The sequence below is a fragment of the Heliangelus exortis genome, chromosome 6 (genome assembly GCF_036169615.1).
Source record: "Heliangelus exortis chromosome 6, bHelExo1.hap1, whole genome shotgun sequence".
Taxonomy (NCBI): domain Eukaryota; kingdom Metazoa; phylum Chordata; class Aves; order Apodiformes; family Trochilidae; genus Heliangelus; species Heliangelus exortis.
Window position 1 is genome coordinate 28,187,590 of NC_092427.1, and position 17,914 is coordinate 28,205,503.

At 36.3% G+C, this 17,914-nt stretch overlaps 1 protein-coding gene across 11 annotated transcripts in view; it reads right to left on the reverse strand.

Moving 5' to 3' along the window:
* Positions 1-17,914, reverse strand: part of B3GALT1 (beta-1,3-galactosyltransferase 1) — a 90,200-nt gene that overhangs the window by 37,690 nt on the left and 34,596 nt on the right. Inside the window, exon 3 of one of the 11 annotated variants that reach the window (XR_011726567.1) lies at positions 6,309-16,579. The exons of the other annotated variants lie outside the window; for them this stretch is intronic. The gene's annotated coding sequence lies outside the window, so the exon portion shown is untranslated. Of the gene's footprint in view, positions 1-6,308; positions 16,580-17,914 lie in introns of those variants that run through there. 11 annotated transcript variants of the gene reach the window in all.

Genomic DNA, 17,914 nt, shown 5'->3' on the forward strand with positions numbered 1-17,914 from the left:
AATTTAGGAAAATATGCTAAAGGGAAGAGATTGAGAAAGTTGACTCAGATAAAGTGTCAGGAAGGAAATAAAAACCTTCTCTGAACCCATGGAGGATCGTGTCATCCCTTAGAGACAGTCCCTTTTCTATTTCTCCTTCTACTTCTTCTATTCACTATAGCTTATGAAAAAGCATAATACAGAGAATGACCTGATTCTTTTTAACCTCTTTTCCTTCTTTATCCCTGGTACTTCATGCTTTCAAAACCCTCCTGCTTAAACTTTAAAATTCCCTGTAGGTGATTTCTTCTACTAATTAAAGCACCAAAAGCAGACTGATTTATGTCTTTGGGTATAAGCTACATGGATACATGTCTATACAGAAAATGTCATGAACGTATTTAAAATAAAATAAAGTAAAAAAAAAAAAAAAAAAAAAAAAAAAAAAAGAGGAGGGAGCACAAAACCATAAGGCAGGTGATGGACTTTCTTGAGTTAACTGCCCAAAGTATATAAGCTTTTGCAGTATGTTTTTTCTTTTTCCCAGAGATTAACTGCTGTTCCAAAATACCTAGTGTTGTAATATCTATGGTGGTGTCCATATTATTAATTTTCTAAAATCTTTGCTATTTCTTGAGATTCAGAAAAAAAATCAGTGCATTTAAAAATTTATATTCTCTTTTTTTTATTGAATAAATCATCCTAACAGGAGAGAAAATAGCTTTCTCCCTGCTGTGGATATAAAAGATACACTCATCTTAGTTCTGAAGCTCCAGATCTCATGCATGTTATTGTAATAGACTTTGTTACAATTGAGACATGGAATAAAGCTTTCAGCAAAGGTATATTTTAAATGCACTGGTGTTTGAAGCCTAAAGTTAGTATTAAAGTAATGAAAAGTTTTATATTCAGCTTTAACACTGGGCAGCAATAACAAAAAGGAAACACTGCTGCATTCAACCACATATTTATTATTTATGCTATGCAGAGAGAATAAGAAAAACAAAGCTAGCCTAGCAAAAGCTTGTTATGATTTTGTTAGAATTTTGCTTTTCAGGGTTGCTTATAAATGCTAATGTGATTGTAAGATTTTTTTTTTTTTTAATGTTGCAAACTGTTGTTCTGTAAAATACAAATTGTAACTGTTCAGCTCGTTCCAGCTTCATTGTAACTTAGGGCTAGATTCTAAGCTCTGCCATAAAGTGCACATCCTTCCACCAAACCAAGCTGTATCAGCCTTGAAAAGTCCTTAACATATAAGTAGGTTCTATAAATAGCAGCATAAGTAGTTTGAACTGATAAAAAATGTCTGTTATTCCCTGGAAGTTCACAGTAGTTTCTTTTGTTTATTCAGATGTTTTACTACCTCTCTGTCCTCTAGGAGAAGTGTAGCTCTATTCTATGCTTGACATCTAAAGGATGTTATATTGTACATTTATAAATGAACCTTTGGCTTAAGGGGAGATGCTAGGCAGACTGAGGTCAGTCCCATTCAACCATCTGCTAAATAAAAGCAGAGTTGAATTAATGTAGGTTTGAGTAGCTGGACTTGTGAAAGAATAACTTACGAAAAATAAAACATAAACATTTCATTTTATGGGGCTTTTACACTAAGAAGTACACAGAATACCAGAAAATAACAGTGTCCACAGGGACTGGTGCCCAGTAAGGGCTGGAGATTAAATTCATCCACCATTTGTGTAATTTAGATTTTATTAAAATCAACAGACATTTTAACACTCATACCCACTGTGCCGTGAAAGCACTCAGGCAAGTGTAGAACCCTCCTCAAATCTCATCATGTATTATACATTTCTGTGAGCTTGTTGGGGTACATGTTTTCTTCCAAATTTCAGTCACCCGTAGCAAACCAAAGCATGTTATCAAACTTGCCAAATGAGTATGCAGTGATGCACAAAGCATGTATTTTACATCCTGGATTCTTAGGAGATTATGTAGGCTTACATGGACTAATATGAAAGTAAGCTCTTTCACATCTGTCCAGAAAGTAATGTTACTTTAAAGTGACACTTTAATATTCCTGTGGGTTTTTTTTTGCCTAAGAATGCATGCTAGCAGAGTATTGCCTATTGTTGCAAATATTTATGATGCATTGTTTAGATGATTGCAGCCCCTGACTACTGGAAAATCCAAAAGATGTATAAAAGTAATTATTGTTCAGCTACAGTAGATAAACAGCACAGGTTAGGATATTACAAGAGTTATATATATGTAGGACTTAAAAATTTCACATGCTGTTTTGCCTGAAAATCTTGCACTAGACTAATACATTGAAAAGATTAAAAAAGGTCCAAAAACAAAAACGAGAAATATTTAGATCCCGTGAGAGGCAAGTTGATTTTTGTCACAGTCTGTGTCAAAATACAGCTTTAAATTCTGTGACAAAGTCTCTTTTTGTGGGAAGCTCAAAGACTTTTCTGAGTCTCAGGTTTAGTTGCAGTCCTTTGACAAACATGAATAACGGGGTGTAGCCAACTATAAATAAGAACATCTCTGTCTATTACTGTGCTGTGTCACACCTCAAAATTCCATCATCTCCAGGCACCTGCCCTGAATTAAGTGTTTCCCAATGGCCAAGGGCCTGTCTCAAACAGGTAAGGGAGGAGGAGACACTGCACATAAAGGAAAGATTCAGATCTCATATCTGTTCTATGGTTGAGCCCTTCCAAGATAAGATATTCATCTGTCCATGATATTCCAAATAAAAAGGAAAGAAATACTCTAGAAGCTATAATCAGAGCTCTCAATTTTTAGCTCAGAGAGCTCTTAACCTGTAGAACTCCATCTTGCCTTTTTTCCAGATCCCTATATCTACAATCTGAAGAGCGTAAGAGCTTTAGCTGGCCAGATGGAAGTTGGGGCACTGTGGCCATACAATACTTGGTATAGGTCTGCATTTAGGGTCCCCGCAACACATTTTACTTTGGAAAAGCAAGCTCCAAGCTTAATTCTCAGGTTGATGGGTTGGATCAAGCTGTGGGGTCAGGAAGAATTAGTGATCAGAGAGGGCAGGCTCAGCAGCATGACTGCCTGCCACCTCCTCTGGCCTCAGTCAGGCATGGTACCTGGCCTTCCACTGCTCTGGGGAGCAGATTCCTCATGCTGCTAGTTAAGGTAAAAAGCCATAAGGCCATGAGGAGCACTGAAGGTGCAGGAGTATGAAGAGAAGAGAGAAGACCAACTTGTGAGCACTGTTGAAGCTGAGGTGTCTGTCAGCTGCAGACTGGGCTTTTGGGATCTGGGCTCAGCCTCTGAAATGCCAGCATGGGCTGTTGTACTCACTAGGGATGGTTTTCTCCTCGTGGTTGAATGAGAACCCTGCTTGTTAGCACAGACCTGTGCTGTGCTTTCTGAGGGCAGACACAGCTCTAGTTAAAGAATCCAGACAGGTACTGCTCAAGCTGGTCTCATTAAAGCTCTGCATTAAATAGTGAAATGAACCCCTGGTAACTACACTTGCCAGACTGCCAAAAACAAGGTTCACTTAAATTATTAAGAAAAACAGGAGGTTCAACCAATATTCTCCTCCAGCGAAACATTTCCGAGAAGTTAAGTCAGGAGTATTTTTTAAGAGATACTAATTGTGCTGTAAGGTTTCCTGCTGGTTTGATCTAAAGCCTCTGCTGTTTAGCTGTTCTGTCTACAAACCTTAGGCAGTCTTAGATCAGGGATGCTTATATCATTAAAAGTTCTCAGATGCTCCTCTGGAAAGCTGCACAGTAGGATAAATCTTGAATGTGTTACCGTACAGTTTGTCAATAGATGATAGGGAATTTCAGGCTTTTTAAAAAAGTCTTACTCTATTTTAATCCATGCTGTGTCAGGAACACTGATTTTATAACAATGAATGATGAATGAACAACTTTAGAACAGATAAAGAAGAAAATAAGTTATGGGTTATTATCAGTTTTCTCTTGAGTTTTTTTTCCTCATAATTTCTGGATGGATCTCTTTTTTTGGCAGGCTCCCAGAACAGCGAGTAACCATAGTAGCCTGTTGGACATATGCTATTAAAACTGATTGTCCGTGGCAGTGCTCAGACAACTTATATATTCCCTAAAACTCATTTTAAAAGGTCTTTTTGTTCACCCTCTATCTTGAAAGCCAGTTTCAACAAGCAATACTGAGAGATTTTGATTTAGTGTTATGAGTGATGTGCCAGAGTGAGCCGGCACTTTCACAGAAAGATGAAAAATATACTCTTGTGTTCTGTTTTTTTCAAAACTGCCTGGGATTTCAGATATATAAGGCAGATTGTGCTTTTGAAAGGCTTCTCTGACATTCACAATGACATTTATATATGGATTAATATTTTGTTGATTATACTTAGGCTAAGTATTACTAAATACAAAGTCTGTGTATGTGGCAAATCTCTTGATAAGAATGAATAATTCTCTGAACATCTGTAACAAGATCTGTCATTCTGTGATTTCATTACAGTCAAATAATGAGCAGTTACATACTTGACTTGGAGTATAAAATACTAAGAACCTATGAATGCTACAGCTTTGTTAGTTTTTACTAACATTAAAATTTTTAAGCTTATATAAGATTCGAGGATACTGTCCATCAATTGTCCTATTAAAAACAGAGGTGGCAAAGTTGGGGGATGTTGAATCAGTGCTGAAATGTTTGCACTAGAAAGAACCAAAACTAAGCTTACAGATGTTTGTATTAATTAAGTATATGTATTTATATAGAAAGGTAATAATGTTAACCAGTCACCACTGAATACTACCTGTCCGTCCTGTTATGCAGAAAGGAATGTTGTATGTAGCTAGCACGAATTTAATCACTTTTACCTCACTGAAAATGCTACAATCTGAAACATATTTTTTTTCTGAGTAAGTACTTCATTAAGAAGTATTATTTTATTTATGTATGCACCATGCGATTTTCTTAGAATGATTTGGCTTTGATTTAGAATTCTTCATACATTTTATTCTGGTTTCCATGTTCAAAATTGTGTCTTTTGAGTAGAAAAGGAGCTTTTTAATTGATTTTAAAACTTCAGTCATCAGCAAAAAGCATAAGTATGCAACCAAAAAATTGTAATATCTTGAATTTTTAGCTTTTTGTTAGTGGAAATATGCTAGGTTGAATTTTATTTAGGATGATATTTTCAATTTCCAAAAAATAAACAATAGTTTTCTACCCAGCTGTATGTAAGTTCTGTTTTCCACTGAGCTGTTCCCAGCTTGTTCACCACTAGTGAAGGAGACATCTAGAAAATTCAAGTCTGATTTTGGATGGCCTAATTTTGCAGTGACTGGTATGTAAGATTTCAGAACAGCTTAATTGCAGAGTACCATAATTGTTACTATCTTCAGTTGAGTGAATGGTGCTCTAGGCATCTAAAAATTAGATTCTCAGTTTTGTTTAACATCATCAGTGGTCTTTTAAAATCTGTGTTTAATCATGCAATGAGTACTCTTGTTGCTCCAAGACTGGGATGTCACAGAGGACATCTTTTTCTGGTTCAGTGATTCCAACAGATATCCTTTACTTTTTTCCTACAATTTGAAGTAAACCAAAAAATGCATTTGCTTTAGTTCAAGCCTTACCACTGCTTATGTTTAAGCAGCAGCACTGATTACAAAAATATCTGCATATCTAATTTTACTTTGTGAATAGTTTGACTAACATGAGTTGCATTTTCACCCTACTACATATATATTATGTCATATGACAGATTTTCACAATTCCTTTTTAATAATAGTGATTGTTTCAGATGACTGTCATAGGTGTGGTTATGAGGTTTTAAGTGCTCCAGGATCAGCAGTTCTCCGTGGGAAGTAAAATTCTATTTCCATACCTTTCACCAGCAACCTTCTATCTGTGGTGAGATGACAATTAGCTTCTGAGTCCTATTGTTACAGATAAACAGCTTAATTATGTGAGCTATCAGGCAACCACTAAACTGAAACTAATCTAATATCTAATAAAGCTTTCTACTTATCAGAAGTTTTTCTGAGGTATTCTTAATCTGCAAAATTAGAGAAGTGAGTTACATTACTGTGATGTCCAGAGACCATGTTTGTAAGTTTCAGCACAGATATTTCTATAAAGATCAAAAATGTCTCTTATCTTGGCATGCATAATTCTTCATGGTGCACTCTTCACACTAATGTGAAAAAACCCCATAGATGGAGAAACACAATTTAATGAAGCTATTTTATTCTCTGCAAATTGTTAGAAACATCTTGATGCCTTATTCTGTGGAAGTTAGAGTCTGTTGGTACGTATCTACAAGGACCTGAGAAATGTTTGGCCATGCAGCGAGAGCAGGAGAGAACGGATGAATTGTGTTTGTTTTTTTTGTTTTTAAATTTGAAGTAAATAATAATTTGGCTTGTAATGATAGCAAAAATAGCACTACTATTTTAAGAGTGATGTCACAAAGACCATTAAAATAGTTGGATTTAATTAAGTAAATGGCTTTAATTAAGTAAAGACCAAGAAGAGGAGCAATAAAGGTAAATCAACATTTTACAGTAGACTGTTAAATGCTACAAAGTTCCAGAAAGAATGTGGCACAAACTGAAACCATTAAGTCAGTATAAATCTTGTAGAACTTAGTGCAGCTTGGCAATAGCTCAGCATCCCTCAGGAGCTGGTGTGGGGACCAGTGCTGTTTAACACCTGCATCAGTGACATGAACAGTGGGATTGAGGGCAACCTCAGCAAGTTTGCTGATGACACCAAGCTGTATGGTGCTGTCAACACACTGGGGCGAGGGATGCCATCCAGATGGACCTTGACAGGCTCGAGGTGAGCCCATGCCAACCTCATGAATCTCTACAAGGCCAAGTCCAGGGTCCTGCAAATGGTTTGGTGTAATCCCAAGCACAGATACAGGCTGGGCAGAGAATGGATTGAGAGCAGCTCTGAGAAGAAGGACATTGGAGTGTGTTGCTGATGAGAAGCTCAATGTGAGCAGTCAGTGTGCACTTGCAGCCCAGAAAGCCAACAGGGTCCTGGGCAGCATCAAAAGAAGCATGGCCAGCATGTGTCCCCTCTGAGACCCCACCTGGAACGCTGTGCCCAGTTATGGAGCCCCCAACACAGGAAGAACATGGAGCTGCCGGAGTGAATCCAGAGGAAGGCCTCAAAGATCAGAGGGGTGTAGCACCTCTCCTGTGAAGAGAGGCTGAGAGCTGGGGTTGTTCAGTCTGGAGAAGATGAGGCTCCAGGGAGAACTTAGAGCAGCCTTCCAGTACCTGAAGGGGGCCTATAGGAAAGCTGGGGAGAGTCTTTTCATAAGGGCATGGAGTGATAGGATGAGGCTTAATGGTTTTACACTGAAAGAGGGTAAAGAAATTCTTCATTATGTTTATGGGGTGTCTTCTGGCTGTGCAGTGTTAACACTTGTCCATAGACTTCTACTTCTCCTTCCTTTCTCATTTATGCATTATACATCACACATGCCACTCATTCCTCTTGAAAGCTCAGTTTATAGTTGAGCTAGAGTTTCCCAGGTCTAGCTAGTCATGTTTCTCAACCCAAGGGCGTGTGTGAGGGCAAACACTACTTTTCATGGATTTCTTAAGGAGGTTATTACAGATCATTACTTTATATTATGATCTGTCCTGCTCCTTGGAGTTAGACTGTCTAGATCAGCTGCCATGCAGCCTCACTATGCTTTCACCATGTTTGTTAACTCAACTTTAATACCCTCTGGATTCCTTGGCAGTGAAGCAAATTCCCTTGTGGTGCATTAAAGATGATTTCTGTGTAATGAAATTTTTAATCTGTTTGTGTTTAGACAACCTATAAGAGTAGCAAATGCTAGAAAATAAAAGCACATCTCACTGAGTGGCCTAGGCATCCAGTCACTTGCACATGGGTACCTCTTATCTGTGGTCCTTCAGAAATGTACAGAGAACCTGGAAGTCCTAAGTGCTTTGCATTTTAACAGAATAGAAGTGTAATAACTGGTTCTTAGCACCTTGATTGGCATAATACTGATGTGCCATGTGTGAAGTTTGATCCCTGGAACCATCCTGCTGATTTGCATGAGCTACTTATGCACAAATATGTAGCTAGGAGGTACAACAAAGTACCTGTTCAGTATGACAGTATAATACAGACCTCTGCACAGCCTCTTTAGGTAGAGATCTTTAATCTTTCATATCAATATCTTGATACTACTTATGGAGTGAAAAGATTGTTTCTCTAATGACATGCACAAAGACTTCTGTGGACATTTTGTTATTTTAAATTGCACATATGTGCAGTAAGACTGCAACCTAATATTGACGTGGATCTGAAGTAAATTAAAAGATTATTATTTACCAGAAGTATTTGCTAGAGAGCATTTAAGTAAGTTGCAGATTACATTGTCCTGAATATATAATTCAGGTTGGTTTTTGTTCCTTTATATTTACAAAGTATTTTCCCTCATTTCTTTTCCTAGTCTATTTGTAAAATATAAATGCATCTAAATTTTAAAAATACAACTTTTCCAATAGGCATAATCAAGCATATGTCAGAAGATATTTGCTCTGAAGTGGGACTCAAAAATTATGGTTAACCACAATGTTATCAAGCTATTTTTAATCAATACTTCTATTCTGAGTCACTTTTTCATTAGTGACTTGAGTAATACTAACCAGCTCTTTGGGTGAAGGAGCCTGAGCAGACCTTAGAGTTCCAAATACCTTTCTGAACAATTAATAATATGTGCAAAGCAGGAATATTTGCTCTATGGAGATACAAAGTAGCATTGCAAGTTTAAAATTACTAGAAAATGCTGAACAAAATGAAATACTATAACAAGGTAATCAGGAATCAGGCAGACCTTGATGAATCCTTTTAAAATACATAATTAAAATAACTTCTCCACTTCTCTGCTCTTGATTTTTCTGTATGAAAGTCCATACTGGAAAAGTTTTACAGCCAGAATGCCATGTGAAAACAAATTACAGACAACCATGAAGGGAAAAAAAGAAAAATCTCCCTCCTTACAGAAATATGGTACCTTATATATGTGCAGTGTACACTTTCTTGCAGTCACGAGCTGTAATTGGTGAAGGAAGATGAGAGATGTGTAAGGCATCCTACTCCCAATCTCCCTCCTCACAAAGGTCACTGTCAGCAGCACCCTCAGCATATTCAGTTGCTGTAGTGGGAAATGTTTCCCTTCCCTTCCCTTATGTGCTGTGATGCAATTTTAGTTGTACAGTTGTAGTCTGTCTCTTTCAAGCTACCACATCAGATTCTGTTTCCTTCAGAAATATTCAGAACTGGGATATGAGCTTAAGCCATTTCCAGATTTTTAAGAAGGGCTCATATGGTCCAATATAACTGCTTGGTAGGTTCAGCATTTTAAATAGTAATTGAAACAAGGAGACAACTCTGATAGCAAACTGGAAATGGGCAGTATTTTTTATTTGAATCTTAACTATTAATTAAAGGTAGCTTGAAACTGGGGGTATAACTGATTAATGGTAGTACCCATCCTTGACCACTGAATGTATTAACTCGCTCCCTGGGAGGGAGTTTGAAGCAGGATTCTGCTTGGGTGACTCAGTGACTTTGTCATTGTTCTGCCCTTTGGTTATTTCATCCAGAGGTGCTATATATAGGTTGTGCATACATATATATAGGTTGAACTACACCAGCTGCACAGAGCAGAAAAATGGAATTGCTAAACACCTTTTTTTTTTTTTTTACAAGACACTTTTCATTTGCCAGAGTGTTTGTATAATTGGGCAGGTATTATTCCAAAGTGAGTTTATTTTGAGTTTCAGGATCACTGTCTTGTACCATCTAAAAATATTTCAATTTAGGACTTAAGTTTTGAATTTATGTAGTAGGAGACATTCAGAACACTGTGATTAAGGCTTATTCCATACCTTTTCATACTAGAATGCAGAAACAGTGGTTTTGCCCGCTTACAGTGCATAAGAATTATAGAATGAACCAGAAGATAATTAATTCTGGGATAGTTTCGACTGGCTTTGTTCTACGCTTATAGGAATAAAAATTACCATCTGCACAGAATTGAAAATATGGAATTTCTCTAATCTATAAAACTGAAAAGCTTATTAAGGCATCTAAACTGTGTTTTTGTCTGTCAGTGTTGAATTGGTTTATTTTTCCTTGGGGTTTTTTTCCTCTAGAATTATAGGATTTTTATCATATATGTTAGGAAATGGTTGTTTTTCATTTAAAGTTCCCTGTGTTTGTATTTGAGATGCTTAATGGTGTCATAGAAATGCTCATGCTTTGCTGGACAGTAATAGCTGTAGTAGTCCCATGCAATTTAATTCACTTTGTCCAAGATAAAGAAAAGTTAGTTACATATCCAACTTTCACTTCAATTACTCTTCTTCAAAGGCTTTTATCAGATATTCCTTATGTATATTCTTCTAAGTGAAAACAGTTAAATGTTCAACATAGCCTGAAAATATTCTACAGCACACACAAGACACCTGGAAGGAATGACAGCTATTTTACTTCTGAGCTGATGCCTAGTTGATTTTAATTTTTTACTAGAATATGTCTTTTGGGTCACTTTACTCTGGCCAAAGTCACTGTTTTATGGAAATTGTTTGGCAGCTTGCATTTAATGAACTTGTGGTTTTGTTTTGTTTCCTGATAAGACAGTCTAGCATAGTGTCAGTTTGGACAGTTCTGTCATCCAACCCCACCTGGGAGAAGGAATCAGGAATAGGAAAGGAGATCTGTGGGTTGAAGTGAAGACAGATTTAAAAGAAGAATAATAATTAATATTAACCCAATGCTAATGTGAGATACAGAGTTATACTTAGCTACAAGCAGTAGTGACAAGCTCTGAACTGCTCGCAGAAGGCTGAATGCCCAACACTGCAAGAACAGCAGGCACAAAAGTAGCCTCAGTTGGAGGATGACCAACAAGGCAGATGGGACACTCTTATAAAGACAGCCATGGCAGAAGCTCCTTAACATCATCACAAACTTCCCAATTTACAGTGAGCGTGACACTTATGGTACAGAATACTCTGGTTGGCCAGCTTGGCTCAGCTTCCCCTCCTAGCCCACTGCTCCTGCATGGTTCAAAGCTACCCTCAACATTGATCACTATGGAAACCTGCACCACAGCATCTTATCTCTTTTGTTCTCACAGACCTGGATTCTATAATCTCTCAAACCAACAGTTTCTCTAAGCAGAAAAATGTTTTTAGACTTCTATTCCAGTAAAACCAGGACACATAGTAAGCATGAAAACTGATTATACCTGATGTCTTTTATAATCCTTTTCTCAAGATAAGAAAAGCAAATCCTCAGGCAACTAAACATTGGTGCTTTCCCCAGAAGCTGTTTTCACATATGAAAACCCCAAAAGTTTGAAAGTCTTTTGTAGTTTGGCAACCAGAAGATGTGCAGGCACTGTCAGAGAAATGCTGATGGTTTGTTTCATTAACCTGTGTATCCTCTTTACTGTAGAGGACACAGTTATGCTGTGTAGTATCTTTCACAGAGATATCAGGGTGCCTGCTTTTACAAGCAGGACTCAGCAGGACGGGAACATTTCTATGTCAGTGGCCAAAAAAATAAAATATGCCTTAGACTTACTGCTTTCCAGCAGCAGTAATTCAAACAGACATAAAAGTACTGTTGAGCAGGGTAAACATGAATAGAAAGGAATAATTGCTGGTTGACATGTTACGAGGATTTTTTTTTTAATTCAGATTCTTCCTTAAGTTTGGTCTAAATGAGCAGTTTTTGAAAGCCACATATAAGTGGTGTATACACTAATCCTATTATTCATTAATAGGATTAATGAGAGTACCTCCTGTATAAGGCCTTGAGAATGTACCCTGTAGCTCTCAAACTTCCCTTTTTTTTGTGAATTGTCAATATAATCCACATGCGTGCAAGAAAATTTTAGCATAAAAATCATATATCTCTCCATGGGCCCAAATTTTGCTCTGCATTTATCATTATTAAGCATTGTTTCCATACCTAGAGGCATTCTGGCAAAAGAGTGAAAGTAAGTAATGTTATGCTCATGCTTTTGATAGTTATCAGTTCTTTTTAGGCAAAACAATATGAGTGAAACAATTAAAGTTCTCTTTAAAAAATGTAAATTCACTTACATGTAATTTCAAAAACAAATAGACAAATGAATGTATTAATAAAGTTCTAAGTAAGCAGGCCTTAGCTGAACTAGAATTGCTAGTGCTTTATTAAAAGTGCAGGCCACATTCTTAGCTTACGTCCTGGCTGCAGTTTTTTCCCGCTAAGCTGAGCAGACAGTGATCTGCAGGACAGACCCATGCACCTCGGTTTAGAGATACAAAGTCATCTTGCAGGCAAGTACTTTTTCAGAAATCCAATTTGTGTTCCTATAGAACTAAATTTTTACAAAAGCAGGTTTTTCGTTCTATTTGAACACAAAAATCTGCTAGAATTGCTAATGATAGCTCAAGAGCTATCAATTAAGAAGAAACTCTCTAGTATTATCATATACTTCCCTTGTTGATATGTATTTGAAGCCCACTTCCCACTCTGGAACTTTTGAAGGCCAGGTTGGATAGGGCTTTGATCTATGATCTTCAGAGGCAAGGTGATTATGCCTCCCATTCTGTAACTGAAAGCAGTTTTCAAGCTGAAATGTAGCTGAACTGATGAGTTTGAGTTGGTGTATTTATTTCTTTTTTCCCCAGAATGAGTCTTGAGTCTTAACCACATCCATATGCTATGATCAGTGAACAACAGCAAAAAAAAACAAAACAAAGAAGGACAGAAAATGAAGCTCTTAGTTGATATGCTGACTAATGAAAAATTATAATGGCAGCGTTATATATAGTGAGACAAAAAGCATAGTGCTTTTTACTCAGGAGCATTTTTTTTCTTTGAGGTAAGAGATTATGGTTTTGAATCTGATACCCCAATCTACTGATCACTCATTACAACCTTAATTTGGCAAAGCTGAAACTCTTAAATATCATTAAAAATTCTGAAGAGGAGGAACTAAAGATGATTCAAGCCTCAAGATGATGAGATAACCAGTTTACCCCTATTTTGAAAAAAACACTTGACTGATTTTTTTTCATTGTAAGAGCCGTTAGATCTTTAAAACTTCTGCTAAGCACTTGCTGGAGAAAGAATCCTCTGATTTATTTTCATCCATTTTTTAAATTATGCTGGAGGAAAGGTTTTTGTTTCAAATATTTGTCACACTTTTTTGCTTTTGTAAGCAGATCTTTTTTACTACACAGAATTTAGTAAATTCAGATTCATCTGTATGGTCATGTTATAATTATATTCAAGCCGGAAATGGAAATTTAGACTGTTTAAATATTTTTCTTCCCAAGATCTTCAGACTTTGCCATTTTTGGGTACTAAAATCCAGCTTTCTTTATATTGCTTAATGCTGGAGTTGCTGTTAGCCTTTTTGATCAGGAGCACAATGCTATAAGCTCTTCTTTGTGAAAACTCATCAAATTCCTTGGGCTCTGTGTTTAGTGTTTAGTCCTGGCCCTTTGGTCAGACTGGTGTTAGAAAGAGGGGTAGAAGCTATATGCCACAAAAGACTTTTCTTATGATTTGTTTTGTATTTTCTAGCTGTGACAAGTATATTTGTGTGTTGTAGCTTTCTATTTCTGAAACAAAGACCAATGTAATCAGTGCTCTTCATTACAGTTACCCAGACAAAGAAGGTAGGAAGGTATGAGATGGAATTGAGGATGCTGTGTTTTAGTCCATAGTTTCTGGAATACATGCTTAAAATATCATTAAGGGTAAGAGTCACAGTCTGTTCTGTTTCTAGGTGATAAGTGTAACACTATTCTAGCCCTGTCCTGCAGCATCCTGAGTTGTTTGTCTACAGGTTGAAAATATTTCTTAGAAAAGTCTCTTTTAGGAAGTATATATTGGTTAAAGATTAATCCCATTAAAATCAGAGAAAAAAACTCCATCTGCTTAGTGTAATATTCATCACAATATGGAAATCAAAGGCTAAAATTTGTTGTGGGCTGCTCCTTTTTTAATTACTTGGTGTAAAAAATGAGTTATGCTCCTATAACCACAAATTCTTAGTTAAGAAAATGATAATTCAGTAGCTGCAAATTTTTGGAATTTACTACTAACTGGGAATTTAGAAAATAACAAGTTGACTGGTGTTTGAGCAACAAGCTTTGGGAAAAATTATGGTTGTATTAAAAAAAAAAAAAGCTCAGAACATCATATTAAGGCAAATGGTGAGGATATGAGACTACCCATGGGTGTCTTATTAGCAGATAAAACATGGTGGTGAGATAAACATCACTGGCATATCAAATCCTCACCAATAAAAATGTTGATGCTTGTTTTTATGTTTATGAATGTTCAAACTATTACCATGCAATGACAGAAAGTATCACCAGGTATGTGCAGTGATGCCTCATAATATCATTGCTACCCAAATTAAATTCATGTTATAGGAAACTCCTACTGCTTTCAGAGCAGAACAACTGCTGAAGATCCTGCTGACAGTGTCTTTTCACATCTGTGATGACAACCCCTCTGGGCTCAGATAAAAAGAGGCAGAGAAAATGGTCATTTTGTCCATAAGAATATCTGAGCAGCAATGTCCACATAGCTTTTTAATCAGCTATGATCAGTAACTGAATATAGTTACATCCAGGCTCTTTATAGATAGCACAAAGATTCATTTCCCAGACTGCTTTGGAAGGAGGGGCAAATGTTTGGGTTTTTTTTTTTTTTATATATGGAATTAATGTTCTCTGAGAAATAGTAGATTGAGATGAAAATGGACATTTTTTTTTCTATCATGGTAATATAATTTCAAAATGTATCTTTCTTTTCGCTTACATCTTTCTCCAGATATTCTATACTGAAATTGTTCCAGACAGGTTATTTAGTCAGCTCACCTGCTTTGCCTCTGAAGAGGCATAGTATTATTTTATATAGAAGAGAAACTTTTTTATTAGCATATTTTCTAGATTTTCTCAAAAGAAGAAATCTTCAAAGATTTAAAATCTTTTTGTGAAGCATTATTTACTTCTTTTCACATCAGTATTCTAATTGTTCACCAAATGATTCTTCTCTGCAAAGTTATGTCATTACAGAAGACAGTCAGGCCATCTAAAAAGTTACATTCCAAAGGACTTAAATTACCATTACAGAAGTTCCAATAGTAGGAAAGGGTTTATTTTCTTTTCTTTTTCTTTTTTATTTCTTTTTAATTTTGCAAAAATACATTATTGATCTTTCCCTGAGCTTAACTCTTGATATATTAGCAAAATCTAAAATAACACCTTGTGCACTTCTAGGAGAATAAATAGGTTTTGTACTAAGTGAAATATTTGTTATTCTTTTGGGTTTTTTTGAAATATCTGAAATATTTGTTATTATTAATTAATATGGCTGTTATTGCTAGCTGAATAAGTTGAAGGACAGAATATATATGTATATATATATTTTAAAGATATTTTCCTGATGTTGTGGACAATCATTTAGACAGAAAATTAGTATGAACTTATGAAAATGAACTTAGGGAATAAAAAATGGATTTATTTCATACAGATTTGTATTTTCAAAGAGAGGATAAGAACAAAACTCCACAACTTCATACAGAAGTTAGTGGGAGTTCTGACCTACTTAGACTTATGCAATTTTAACCATTGTATTTCTGTGTCAAACTATGTAATGTAATTTATTTTTTTATATGTGTTTGGTCTGCATATGAAATTTTTATTGAATATGTGAATCTAAACCAATTTTGTTTCATCAGTGTAATGCGTTAGTTTATGTCTCTTAGGACAGGATTTAAAAAGCAGTCATCTGCTTCTGTGAATGCCTTATAAAATAAATACAACTGATATGCCCTGCTCCAGAAGCATAAACTGGTAAAACAAAGACTAATTCGATGACACAGTCTGTAGAAATGAAATAGGAGCAGAAGTGTAAATGAAATATTGATAAAATTAGACAGGTGATGCATTCCTGACCTCTTCCATTCACAATACTTTTTTCTGTAAGCAAACTTGCCAGAGTTGAATACATGTATTTTGTGACTTTGTAAAAGCCTGACATTTGTATTCCTTTTGTTCTGTCTCTTAGTAAATGTATTCAGGCTTCTATTACTGACTAAAGAAAAAAGGTACAATGAGGACAATAGAGTGACACACTGCTATTTTGATACTAATCAAAACAATGGGGTGTTTTGTGTCAGTTGTGTATTAACCCAAGCAGTTAGCTATTTATCCAACTCCAGAAAAGCAGGATATCACTGTGTTGAGCAGTTACTCAGAAAGATAAACACAGTAACTCCTAACTTCCCCCTTCCTCCTCCTTTCCCCAAACTGTGTTGCTAATAAGGATGTAATTTGCTATGGGATATCCCTCTGATCATTTGGGGTCAGCTGTCCCAGCTGTGTCCTCTCCTAACTCCTTGTGAGTCTCCAGCTTAGTCAGTGGTGGGGCAGCATGAGGAACAGGCAGCCTTGGTGCTGTGCAAGAAGTGCTCAGAAGTAGCTCACAATTTGGTGTGATAACAGCACGGTTCTTGTCCCTAGTCCAAAACACAGCACTGTACAAACTGCTATGAGGAAAACTAGCTCTATCCCATCCAAAACCCATACAGTGTCTGAAATGAAGAAAAAAAGTAAACAGGCAGGGCTTAATGCAAGAAATAAAAGAGGTGGCTGCAATGAAGAATTCTAAACAAGAAGAATTCTAAATGAAGAATTCTAAAGTTCCTGTTTAAACTAGGACAGATGTGTGTGTTTAAACTAACAGATGTGACTTTACTATAAATTCTTTGGACAATAATGCAAGTAATAAGCTGGCCACTAGAACTGTGTGTCCTGGTGTTCTTTCAGTAGTTAACATGGACAAATATGCAACCTTGACACTATTGAGGTCTGTGCTACCATGTTCCTGTAGCACATAAGAGAACTGCAGTCAGTGCTCCTTTTTCTAGATATGTATGTAAATGTCCCCTAAACTTGTACAAATTAAACAAGCAAATGCTGTTGCTTTCTGTGATGTACAGCACTTGACTAAAGTGATATTACACCTCTTTGCTTTGTAACTTGGATACCAGCATTATGGTGAGCTGAACAGGAGTGCAGTTTGGATTTGTTTGCCTATTAAGCTGAAGAGCAATTTCATGGCAAGCCTGGGGTTCTCTACAGCATATACATATGTTATTAACTGTGATTTTACTATAGATCCTCAGGCTGTTATAATGAAAACTGTATCAGGTTTATTCTTTAATGCAATGATTGCACTAGATCATTCAATATCAGAGAGAACCAGGCACCGCTGAGCAACTTTTGCCAAGCTCATGGCATCAGGACTGCTGTTCATGACTTTATTTGAGGGGAAAAATGTTCTGCGTTTCAGGTTGACAATGCAGAAGTTGGAAGAAGAGAAAAGAGAATCAAATCCCTCTGACAATTGATAAATCCTATTTAATCCTTCCAATTTATTTTCCTGTCTTTCAAAAAGCTATGTGAACACATTGTCAACATTTTGTGCTTTTTTTTTCCTTTAACTTAATGCCAATAGTTATTTTGTTCTTTCTCTTGCTTCTCTTCTTCTCTTGTTCTTCTCTTTTTTCTCTTGCTTTAAGGATTCCTCCCTTTTTCAGGGCCAGGTTCATGCAGTCATCATTCCCATGACCTGCTTTATATAATCCCTAATGTATTTTCATCTCCAAGATCCCACTCAGTTTGAGTTTGTACAGGGAATCTCACTTTCAATAATACAAGCTATGGTTGTGCCAATATCTTTCATTCTTGCCACCCTCCCCCTCCAACATTTGTATGTTTTTGAATCTGGCCTTCTCGAAGGACATGAAACACCACAGGCAATCATCATTTTGTGGTAATGAAGTCATTTGTCAGTGAATTAAAATTCAGAAGTGAAGTTTTCAGTTAATTGAATATGAAAAATTACCAAAAAGTTCAACAGGCCC